The following is an 11,144-nucleotide window of genomic DNA, read 5'->3' as shown; positions in this document are numbered from 1 at the left end:
TGCTCAAACTTGCTCAGAGAACAAACATCCTCTTCCGATTTGCTCAAACTTGCTCAGAGAACAAACATCCTCTTTCGATTTACATTCTGAAGTTCAAAATAAAAAAAACAGTGTAGCCATCACTACAGATAAGAGAAAAACCACAGGTATGCTTCATTTACCTCACTAACATGGCTCCACAAAAAACCAAAACACTACAAACGCCATTCATGTGCCACATTGTGGCTGCACTTCATAACTGTCTACATTCACAACTGTTTCAATCATAAATATTAAAACTACATTCATGGTGAGAAAGAATGAAGACTAAAACATAATGCACTCAGCTGTGTGAAAATAACCTGCAAACGCATGTACAAATGGAAGAGTAGAGAAGTAAAAATAATTATAGTAATAAACAATACAATACATTCTGCATTCTTCTGCCGCCCCCCTCCACTCACACACACACATAAAATAATCATAACTGATAAAGATATAACCCGTATAAAGTGAAATCATTTAAATATGATTATGGAAGAATATGGAAGGGGGGGGGGGGGGAACCCACACAACTATATATGAAAAAATATGACTAAACACCGAAATAGAATAGATTCATTTACATTCTCTCCCACATGTACATAAAATCATTCACACACCACCCCCTCCCCCATCAACATAAACTCATTACAATCCATCTTCATTCACTCACATCAGTCCTATGGAAATGAAACCGACACTGACTGCTCTACGGGAAAGAGAACATCAACACCCTCCAGTCACGTGTACCTGAGAGAAAATGGCCGACCACTGACCTTCCAGTGAACCATTCAGGCCAAGGCCACAAAGCCACCATGTTAGTTCTCCACGATCAAGGTGACATTCCTGGATTATTATTATCATTATCGAAATATTATGGATTTGCATGTTCCTGATTTTGTGGCGGCGTTCCATTCTGTTTTGGCCTTTCTTCAATCTGGAAAGGGAGTACCAATAATCAAAAGCAGTCACGCACACAAACACAACCAAATCAAACCCATACACGTGAAGACATGCACACACACACACACACGAACGCATTCTTTCTGGGTTTTTTCAAACAAGCCTCGGCATCTTAATCCAACAGACCCTGAACACCCTCCACCCTGTCCTAAAAATACCAAACGGAAAACCCCACTACACAAAAATGACCAGGGATGTGCGTTTCACAACCAATTTTAAACAGCACCAGTTTTGCCGAAGTGTGCTGAGAATTTTCCAGAGTCTATGGCACTAAGCTTATACACAGGAAAACTCTCCTAACACCTGGTCTGAGGAAGAAAATTTCAACACCTAACTGCAGATTAGTTTCTTGTTCAAACCTAACTGCAAACTGAAGAAAATGCATTGGCTGATAAGAAATTTTAAAAAAGAAAGGGGGTGGGGCGGGCAAGCTACTAGATGAAACACACACACATATATATACATATTTATTTGATGAAACACACACATATATATACATATCTCTTTTTATTTTTTACGATATATATATATATATATATATATATATATATATATATACATACAAAGAGAGAGAGACAGAAACAGAACTAATGAATTTCCCACAATAAAAATGACCTGTACATTACATGCTGTAATGCCATGCACAAAATGGGTTCTTTTTCACCATGACGCTGATTAAAGTATGAAGTCAGCAATTTTTGGCCCCTTTCATCCCTCCTTCCCCCGGTTTTCACTTCAAAGCAAATACTACTCACGGCATGGCAGTCTGTGTGGTTTCAAATCTCCAACCTTTGGCTGCAAGCGAAAGAACTACAATGGCTGAAGACGAAGCACACACACACACACACACACACACAAACACAAACATACATACACACATGCAAATACACACACACACACACACAAACATACATACACACATGCAAATACACACACACACACAACATACACACACACAAACCACAACCACTAGCAAAACTCTTCTACTGTCTAAGAAAATGTCTCCCACACTGAACTAACAAACAAAAACAACAACAAAAACAAAAAAACAAACATAACCGCCATAAACATTTTTTTTTTTTAAACTCTATTCATTATTTACATCAGACCCTACGACGACCAACCACACGACTTGCGTTCTTAGCGAAGCGGTGAGGACAGGAACCCAAACCAAGTTATGTGGAGTGATGGCCTAGAGGTAACGCGTCCGCCTAGGAAGCGAGAGAATCTGAGCGCGCTGGTTCGAATCACGGCTCGGCCGCCGATATTTTCTCCCCCTCCACTAGACCTTGAGTGGTGGTCTGGACGCTAGTCATTCGGATGAGACGATAAACCGAGGTCCCGTGTGCAGCACGCACTTAGCGCACGTAAAAGAACCCACGGCAACAAAAGGGTTGTTCCTGGCAAAATTCTGTAGAAAAATCCACGTCAATAGGAAAAACAAATAAAACTGCACGCAGGAAAAATACAAAAAAAAATGGGTGGCGCTGTAGTGTAGCGACGCGCTCTCCCTGGGGAGAGCAGCCCGAATTTCACACAGAGAAATCTGTTGTGATAAAAAGAAATACAAAACAAAACAAAACAAATATCTGAGGCCAGCATGGCCTGTGTGAAAGACAGATGGTTACACGTCAAGCACAACACCACACGCCTCCTAGTAGCAACTTCTCTGCCATCCGTCATTCTCTCTAAAACAATGGGAAAACAGCATTTGTCTTCTACAACACCGTCATCAAGAAGAATGAGCGAGTGAGAGTGAGACATACATACATACATGTGTCCACACACACACACACATACACACAAGACACACGCACACACACACACACACACACACAGATGGAGAGATATGAATACATTTCTGTACAAATGAAGGCATATGTTTGACATGATGGGAAAGGAAGAGTGGGTATGTAAGCATGTATGTATGCACACACACACACACACACACACACACACACACACACACAAACACACACACACACCAGATGAAGAAAAGGGTAAACAACCACAGCAGCAACAAACACTGAAACTCAGCTCTATAAAAACTGCATGATGTAAAAAAAGAAGAAAAAAAATTTAATTCACACACATTTCAATTATTCTGACAGAAAGACTTCACTGTAAGTGAAAAGCTACATGCTCAATCTTCTTTCCTCAACCTCCAAAGCCCTCACACACACACACACACACACACACACACACACACACACACACACACCAACATCCTTGTCAAAAAGCTAAAACACCGAGTATTGCATTTTATATGCCACTATTATGCCAACAACATTATTATTCATCATTTTTGTTTCAAAACATAACATCTTCAACATTTCATACACTCTACAGTACACATTTAATTCCAGCAAACTTGTCACTAACCTTTCAGAAACAGACACTGCATGGTGAAACACAAAACCAAACAAATCATCCAGCTATTGGTCAAAACATGAGATGGTGGAAAAAAAAGAAAAAGAAGAAAAAAGACAAAAAAAAAAGAACATTCAATTACTGACTTTGACATTTTGCATCGTGGCAGCATCAATCATAAATATTGCACAAGCTGACGTGATGTGACCTCCATGGTGCTGTGTGTGGAGGCCAGGATACTGGTACAAGTGTTAACAAACGTTAAACGAAACGTGAACAGAAAATCAACCTGTTCCATTAGCTAACAATTACCAACATCGTGTGTGTGTGTGTGGCTGCAAAAAGTGTATAAAAAAAAAAAAAAAACACAGGACGGATGCTTCGTTGACTAGAAACCACTACAGCTTAGATCCATGTCTATAGCAGAGCACAAAGGACCTCCTCTCTCACCCCCCCCCCCCCCCCACCCCCACCCCCACCCCCAACAATCCCCAATAACCAGACCCACTCCTCTTTTTCTGCTTACGGTGAACAGCCGATACAAATTCATACAATAAATAACATCATGGCTACAGCTAGTCACGCCGCAGTGCACACTGTTATGATACATGATGAAGCAGATTTTGACTGATTGATTGATTGATGTGGATACTTATACAGCGCCTATCCTCGGTCAGAGACCAAGCTCTAAGCGCTTTACATACACGGGGACATTTGCACCACAGGCTGCCTACCTGGGTAGAGCCGACTGACGGCTGCCACTGGGCGCTCATCATTCGTTTCCTGTGTCATTCAATCAGATTTCAGACGCACATGCATACACACTCAGACAGACATTTAACAATTTACATGTATGACCGGTTTTTTTATTTATTTACCCCGCCATGTAGGCAGCCATACTCCGTTTTCGGGGGTGTGCATGCTGGGTATGTTCTTGTTTCCATAACCCACCGAACGCTGACATTGATTACAGGATCTTTAACGTGCGTATTTGATCTTCTGCGTGCGCAAACACACGAAGGGGGTTCAGGCACTAGCAGGTCTGCACATATGTTGACCTGGGAGATCAGAAAAATCTCTACCCTTTACCCACCAGGTGCACCGAGATTCAAACCCAGGACCCTCAGATTGAAAGTCCAGCGCTTTAACCATTCAGCTATTGCACGGGAAACGTTTAGAGCAGCAACAAATCTCCAACAAGAAAATCAGCAACTTCAGTTTCAAGGAGGGTGTCGAAGCATGCAGACTGATCCAAGTAAGCTACACCACGTCTGCTGTTATTCTGTTTGATTATTTCTTTGTACAACAATTTCATTGTTTATATTACTCCTTCGCTTACAATTCAGTTTCAGTTCCAGTCGCTCAAAGAGGCGTCACTGCGTTCGGACAAATCCATATACGCTACACCACATCTGCCAAGCAGATGCCTGACCAGCAGCGTAACCCAACGCGCTTAGTCAGGCCTTGAGAAAAAAAAAAAAGGATAAATACATAAAAAAGAACTACTACTACTAATAATAATAATATGTATAAGGTGCAAAAACTTGATGAAGTCAACTATAAGTGTAAAAAAAAAAAAGAAAAAAAAAGTAATAATAATAATAATAACAAAATAAATAAATAAATAAACAAACAAAACAACACCGGTTTTGGGCGGGGATATGCAAAAAATCAGGGTTTTGTTCAAAATTCCAAGACTTTTCCAGACCCTTAAGGGCAAAAACATTCTCCCCCCCTCCGAGACTTTTCCATCCCTGGAAACTGGTTCTCTCAGATACGATGTAGCGTAAATGGATTCGTCCTGACGCGGTGACGCCTTCTTGAGAAACTGAAACTGAAACTGAAATCCTGCCCGATCCCTGAAGCACTATACAGCTTCATAAAATTCTCCTGCTTAATGATAATTTCTTCACTTCACAACATTCTTTGTGTGAACAAGAAACACACACACACACACTCAAAACCCATGATAATCCAATAAAAGAAAGATACAAATTATTTGTCTATAGACCTATTTCAAGGATGAATGACAATCATGTTTTTTTATATGACCTATACTTCTACTTCTCTCTCTCTCTCTCTCTCTCTCTCGAAGTGCTTTCAACTATATATGTTTGTATGCCTGTCTAATGTTCACACCATTCTGTGTGAGTGTAACTACATCTGAAGAACAGACACACCTCACCTTTACTGAATGTTGCAATGGGTTAACACAATTAACCCTCTCGGAAAAAGAAAAGGTCCGATAAAAACTTTAACAACAATCTTTGAAGAGAAAAAAAAATCACTATTAAAAAAAATATATAAATAAATTCACATGACTCTGAAGAAGCAGCAGAGAAATCAACCCTGATATTATTCATTCCATGTCCATCTTTCTTAACTCACTCAGTACGGCCAGTCCTCTCTTCTCCTCTACACAGACCCCTCGGATGTCCAGTGGGTGTCTGAATGACCCAACCTTTAGCTTCCGTCGTCAGAATTGTGGTATTCTTTGTCAACATTCACCTCTTCAGTATAAGAGCCTTCCGCCTGCAATATTTTGATGGTGGTAATTGGGGTGAAACGCTGTTAACGTCGTCTCTTTTGCTGTTCGTATGGAGAGAGTTAAAGAGACTCTAGCTTTCCGGTGGGACCCTCTAGCTGTTTCAACAACGAAAACCAACCCACAATAAAGTTCATTCAAACAAAAAATCATAAAGTTCAGAGAAATTCCCATAAAAGACTGTCTCCTTATGAGGCTTCAATTTCTGAAATAAAAATCTGTGTGATACGGTTCAGGGTAAAAGCTTGTTTTGAGTTAAGATTTTGCAGCACTTAAGGAATAATGGCACCGAGTTCCGTTTGGACTCTCCACATAAAACTGACGGTTGATTTAAAGTAAAGTATTCTGGTGGTTTAAAAAAAAAATCTCTTGATTGCTGGCAAACTAAAAATAATCATCATCATTTCTCTTCATGTCCTTTGTTTTTCTTCACAAGGCATATAAACGTCGGTGATAGGCCTTTGAGATTGCACCAGTGGTCGGCGGGCTCTTAAGCCCATTAACGTAGGTGATCGCCTTGAGAAGGCCTCAAGTGGTCGGCGAGGTTAGCACCATTAACGTGGGGTGATAGCCTTGAGTCTAAGCACCATTAACGTGGTGATAGCCTTGAGATGGCCTCAGTGGTCGGCGAGGCTCTAAGCACCATTAACGTGGTGATAGCCTTGAGATGGCCTCAGTGGTCGGCGAGGCTCTAAGCACCATTAACGTGGTGATAGCCTTGAGATGGCCTTAGTGGTCGGCCAGGCTCTAAGCACCATAATTTCATTTCTTCACATGGCAAACAAGTCGGGGTAGGGTGTGCTTTGTCAAACCAGAAAAAAAAAAAAAAAAAAAGCGCCAAGATGTCAGACCCTCAAATGGACAGCTTTCTAAACACGGTCTCCGGCTCTCTCTCTCTCTCTCTCTCTCATGCTAAAAAGAATAAATAGATGAATAAAACATTAATCTACCAAGAAGATACCAAACTAGAAATATGAAATCAAAACGTTTTTGTTTTTGTTTTTGTTGTTTGTTTTTTTTAAAGTTCAGAATGTTTTAAAAGAAGTAGATTAAAAACATTAAAAAAAAAAAAAAAAAAAAACCTCTCGCCACAAAGAATGACTGCTGTTCTCAAGAGGGTTGTGTCTGAGCTCCATTTGGAGAAACCTGATTAAAACAAATATTTCTATCCCCCCCGCTCCCCCCCCCCTTTGACATACAAGAGGTGCACAAATGGGGCAACTGTAAAACAAAACAGAAAAAAAAAAAAAAAAAAGAAAAAAAAGAATGAGTTCTCAAGTTGCATCGATGCCCTTCACAGGTTAAATTGATGTTTTATATATATGCCCCGAGTTTCAAAACTGAGTTGTAATGTTTTATTTTACTATGAGAGAGTTGGGGTTTTTTTACCTGTGGGTTAATTTGATGTTGATAGGCCTTATCTGCTTGACCCCTGTTGCATGTTGTACAGCTTGGTATTGTAATATATTGACTCCGTCGTCACGTTCATTTCTGGTTCACAAATGTACATGCAAAATGTGTGTGCGTGTGTGCATGTGTGTGTGTGTGTGTGTGTGTGTGCATGGGTGTGTGCGTGCGTGTGTGTGTGTGGCTGGTTGCTTTTTCTTTTCGTTTGTTTATGTTGTTTTCTTGTTGTTGTTGTTGTAAATTCCACAAGTTCCCTGCCTGCCTAGGAGGTGTGAGCATTAATCTGCATTATGATTATCATCATCATCATCATTATCATTATTATCATTATCATCATTATCATTATTATCATCATCATTATCATTATTATCATCATCATTATCATCATCATCATTATTATCATTGTCATTATTATCATCATCATTATCATTGTTATCATTATGATCATCATTATCATTATCATCATCATTATTATCATCATCATTATCATTGTTATCATTATGATCATCATTATCATCATCATCATTATCATCATCATTATTATCAGTATCATTATCATCATTATTGTTATTATTATCATTATCATCATTATCATTTTTAAAATGCTTGACAAAAATATTGTGGACGACAAACCCAAAGAGATATATGTAAATGATGTTTCACCGACTAAACCATGAAATCATGAAACTAGTACAGCTTTTTTTTCTTAATCATTAAACAGACAAATATTTGTTGTCGGTGGCGGTGTTGATGTTGCTGCTGTGTGGGTTTTTTTTTCATAGCAGTTCAACAGTCCGACCCACAAAACATCTTTCAGACACTGTCAGCACGCAGATGAACGATCACAGACTCCATCTATGTCCAAGAGTCACTACGATCCTTTGATCAGGATTGTTTATCAGAATACACCCATGTCCAAGAGTCACTACGATCCTTTGATCAGGACTGTTTATCAGAATACACCCAATCAGGAATATTTCCACAAAAGGTCTTCATCTCTTGTTAACATGACCAATCATGACAGGTGGTCTACGTAATGAAGAAATATGGAATTACACCAATGAAACTTTGCTCTGAGAATGGATGCAAGAAAAATGTTACTACTACTAATAATGATAACGTTGACCAGCATTGCAAATATTCATCCTCCTCATTGCCCTACAATAACAATGATGATAATGACAATAGCAATAACAATGATAATGACGATTACACTAATGACGATGATGATGATGATGATAATAATAATAATAATAATAATGACAATAATAACAGTGTTTGGCTGGTTTCTTTTAACTAACAGTTGTTTTCTTTGTTGTTGTTTTTTCTGTTGGGTGTTGGGGGGAGAAAAAAGGGACGGTGTGGGGGGGGGAGGGGGGGAAGGAGGTGTGGGGGGAGGGGGGGGGGGGGTGATGGGGGGGGGGGTGAATTTCAATCATTATCAGTTGGTCATTTCACAGCTTGGTCAGTTGGTTACACATCTTGTCATCTCCTTCCTCCCCCCCCCCCCCCCCCCCCCCCCCCCCCCCCCCAAACAAAACCACATCCCCCCCCCCCCCCACCATTTCTTTTTCCTTGTTCTGATTTTTTGTTTGTTTTGGGTTTGTTTTTTTGTTGTTGTTTTTTTTTACTTTGCTGAACCCCCTGTTCCTACCAAGTCTTCACATTTCATCATTTACTGTCACAGTGAATCAACCTGGTAAGTACATGCATTCTCCAGACATTGCTCGATTCTAATTGCCTTTTTTCTTTCTTAAATAGCAACAACAACAAAAAAAAAACCAAAACCAAAACCCCAAAAAAAAACAATCCACAAACAACCAACCCCGCCACCCACAACAAGAAAAAAAAGAAGAAGAAATTTACATCTTGCACACCACACTGGAATCATTCTTTGAAAAAAAAACAAAAAAAACAAAACAATCTAATGCACAAAGCTGACAAACAATGAGGCTGACAACAGCGCTGAAGTGTTCCAGACGCACTGGCTCTGTGGGTGCGTACTCTGTAGTGTGGTGGCACGATTCCTCCCGGAAGGACTGCCAAAAATATATTAAAAAAAAAAAAAAAGATAAAGAAAAAGCACTGGGGGGAAAAAAAAAAGTGCTTCTTCTTCCTCGTCCGTGGGCTGCAACTTCCACTCTTTTACGTGTATGACCGTTTTTACCCCGCCATGTAGGCAGCCATACTCTGTTTTCGGGGATAAAAAAAAAAAAAAAGAAGAAAAAAAAAAGTGCTAATCTGTTGCTTTTTCTATGCGCACTTTTTCTCTCTCTCTCTCTCTTCTCTTCCTTGTTCAACTTCTCTCAGTTGTGTTCTTTTTTTTTCTTCTTTTACTCAATATTCTTCCTCCCCCCCCCCCCCCCCCCCCCCCCCAAAAAAAAAAGCACAAACCTGTTTGGTTTTTTGTTTGTTTGTTTGTTTCAGATTATTTTCAGTGCTTTCCTCTTCCACTGAAAGTTCCGAAATTACAAGTACGGTCATTGTGTTCGTTCTGCTGCGTTCAGCGTAAGTTTTCTGTCTTTGAGGCGAAAATATCTCAAAAGGTAAAAAAATTTTAGATTTTCCTCGCTCTCTCTCTCTCTCGCTCTCCAAAGTTCCCACTCCACTTTGTACTTTGTTGTCCTGTGTTAAGTGAACTCAGAAATCAGGTGATACCTTCAAAATTTCATAGGCAACCCTCCTTGTTCAGACTGTATTTGCTTATGTCATCCACTAAGGAACACGTTAATAAACAGCTAGCAATTCACTTGTATAAAGCCTTAAAGATTAGAAATACAATATGCAGTTGAGTGTGTGCTAGTTTTCCGCTTTTTTTGTTATTATGTCTGAATAAGACTAAATGCAGATAATGACTGTTTTTCTCATTTTCAGGTTACAACTGTGTTATGTTACATATCTGAATATATTACCTCTGTAATGTTTGTTTACACCACCCCTTCATGAGGGGCCATGGCCTATATTGAATAAAACATCCGTATCCGTATCCGTATCCAAAGTTCCCAACAAGCCTTTACACATGTGTTCTTGTCTCTTTTGCGACAAGAAAACACACACACACACACACACAAAAAAAACAACCCAATAATAAAGGCGTTAACTTATAAGCATGAAAAGGAAAAAAAAACAAAAAAAAAACCCTTCTCTTCTCTCCCCATCCCTCCTCCTCCAGTTCTTTGGAATTAGACAACGAAAAAAAAAAAAATTTTTTTTTAAAAAGGAAAGTTAAAGGTTAAAGTTCCCACAACGTTCCCTGGTCATCGGGGGGGCAGCAGCAGATTCGGCGCACAGGAAGGAAGAAAGGCAGGCAGGCAGGTAGGCAGGCAGGGCCAAATCCTCTCCTTCCGCTGTTCGAACCTTCCCCCCCCTGCCAAAACTTCCAAGTCAGGTATCCCTCCTTCAACACCCATTCAGTGGGAGAGGAAGAACATGCCGACTCAAATGCCTTTTCACCAGGAACATTAACACAACACAACACAACAGCACACCCGAAACGCTGGGCCTCGAACCCCTGATCACTGGTGAACCGTGCAAGATCTCAAGTCCAACGCCAGACCCTGCTCTACCTGCAGCGCCTTCCCAAAATATGATGCCAATATAAAACGAAACAAAAAAAAAAACAAAAAAATTTGCGTTTTGGTCAACGGAAAGGGCTGGGGGGTCCAATGAAGGTTGTTTGTTTGGTGGCTGTTGTCGTGGAGATGGCAATGTGTGCCTTGTTGCCCCCCCCCCCCCCCCCCAACACACCCCTCCCCACAACAACACCTTCCCTGTCTCTTCAATGCTCCCCCCTAGCCCCCATCACAGTTCTTCCACACACACACACACACACACATAC

The 11,144-nt window shown here is 40.3% G+C and overlaps 1 long non-coding RNA gene across 1 annotated transcript; it reads right to left on the bottom strand.

Moving 5' to 3' along the window:
- Positions 1-8,068: 8,068 nt before the first annotated feature.
- Positions 8,069-8,555, bottom strand: LOC143274913 (uncharacterized). The gene is made up of 2 exons (XR_013053324.1): positions 8,216-8,555; positions 8,069-8,161 (listed from the first exon to the last, which is right to left on the bottom strand). It is a non-coding gene; the product is annotated as an uncharacterized LOC143274913 (long non-coding RNA).
- Between the last annotated feature and the right edge of the window lie 2,589 nt (positions 8,556-11,144).

Source organism: Babylonia areolata, chromosome 29 (genome assembly GCF_041734735.1).
Source record: "Babylonia areolata isolate BAREFJ2019XMU chromosome 29, ASM4173473v1, whole genome shotgun sequence".
Classification (NCBI taxonomy): Eukaryota; Metazoa; Mollusca; class Gastropoda; order Neogastropoda; family Buccinidae; genus Babylonia; species Babylonia areolata.
The sequence above is the reverse complement of the archived record's forward strand: the minus strand, read 5'-3'. Positions and strand labels throughout refer to the sequence as shown.